Source organism: Eurypyga helias, unplaced genomic scaffold (assembly GCF_000690775.1).
Source record: "Eurypyga helias isolate BGI_N326 unplaced genomic scaffold, ASM69077v1 scaffold9565, whole genome shotgun sequence".
Lineage (NCBI taxonomy): Eukaryota > Metazoa > Chordata > Aves > Eurypygiformes > Eurypygidae > Eurypyga > Eurypyga helias.
Window position 1 is genome coordinate 70,762 of NW_010249547.1, and position 1,828 is coordinate 72,589.

Sequence of the window (1,828 nt, forward strand, 5' to 3'; positions counted from 1 at the left end):
TGGTGAAGAAGAGTCACTTTCTGGCACATTTGCATACAATGGGTACCTTTATCATGGTTGGTCTAGACTATTTTCTACAACTAACAGCTCAAATGTTTGCTCTCCTTAAAGATACATTTCTTTAAACTCAGTTAAGACCCTGGGTCAGTTTCTATCTTTGGCATATAGTGCTTTGTGACCACTGATGAAAAACCACCACTGGTGTAGCATTTTCGGAATAGGTTTCCTTATTATCTTAAAATCCTTGTAGCTACACTTCTCCTGGGTAGGAGGAATAGTCTAGGTTTTGGGGGATTTTTTTGAGATTTAAATTGCAAATTTAAAACTTAGTAGTTTTAAAACAATTATTCCTACGTCACACATTACTTAACACTAAATTTCACTTGCCATTGTATTTCCCATTCTCCTGGTTTGCTTATGTCTGTGAAACTGCTGATAAGGTCTGGGTTCCTTCACATTCACAGAGGAAGGTGAACTCCCTTTTTTTTCATGTGACTGTTTATTCCCTTCTTCAAATTTTACAGAAGTCCTGGGTCTTCATTAAGGTTAGATGATTTTGCATGTTAAGCAGTCATTTGGTCTCTTCAGTACAGAGGAAGACTCTACCTTGCTTCTTTGGAACTATAGCACTAACTGGGCAAATAATGATTGTTATGTGAAATTCTAAGTAAATACATCTACATATTTATGAGATTAAACTAATTTAAAAAAGGATTCTCCTATCACTATATTATTAAGCATCAGTACATTTTTAGCCAAGAAAAAATATTGTTATGTAGCTTCTTCAAATGTTCCGTGCATTGAACTCCATTGAAAGCTCTAGAGTCAAAATAGGGCAAAATTATAATTTTGGTTTTAATCTAATGTATCATTGAAAGTAATTGTATTCTGATCTTAAGTCACAGTAGCTATTATGCCTTAATGTTCACTGCATTATTATTGCACAGCTTCAGTAAAAGCAGCCAGTTTCTACGTTGATGGTGTAGGGCATTTCCACACATCAGCTTACTTACTTTAAACCAAACGTCACTTCTGAATTTCTTAGATTTATAATGCCTATGTTGAAGACAATTACAATGACTTTCTGATGTTTGGTTGGTCTCTTCCTTAAATTGCTTCAGTGTGCTTTTAATGTTCCTGTCACTTCAGCACAGTTTCTGTTAGCAAATTAACAAATGCACTAATTTAGGCTGACATTGGCCCCTAAGGAAAACACTTATTCCTGCCCTTTGCTCCATGTCTCACCGCTGGCTCCCTGCACCTGTGTCACCCAGCCCATGAGCACCAAGGATGGATAATCATGAATGGAGCGGGAACCTGGCACGACTGCCCTAACATGCAATCTTGCTTTACTGGAGAAAAAAACCCAAGACCCTGCCTGCTTTGCTGCAAATCCCTCTCCTGCTGACATCGGTTTTGAGCTGGCCTTCACCCTGGGCTGGGCTGCCATGCCAGAAAGGGCACCTCCGTGGCATAAGGGATGGCTGAAGGCAGGGCATGTTGCAATATGTTGGAATGTTGCAATAAGGTGCTATAAACTCTGGACTGTACTGGTCATGTGTAAAATTAATCCCAGCTAATTCTGACATTTCTGGATGCCTGATGCTCTGCTTTGCAATCTTTACCACATTTGTATTTCTAACACAATTTTGAAAGTAAGAATAATGCTAATGATACTGAATTTTAAGAACCACGTGTGACTCATTTTTACATTTAAGGTTTAGAGTGCATGTGTATGTCTCTAAGAATGTGGTGCAACGATGAGCTGCAAGAGCAGACCAAGTATTGCCCTTAACTTTTCTCATGAAACTCTGCCCAGACTCTTTCC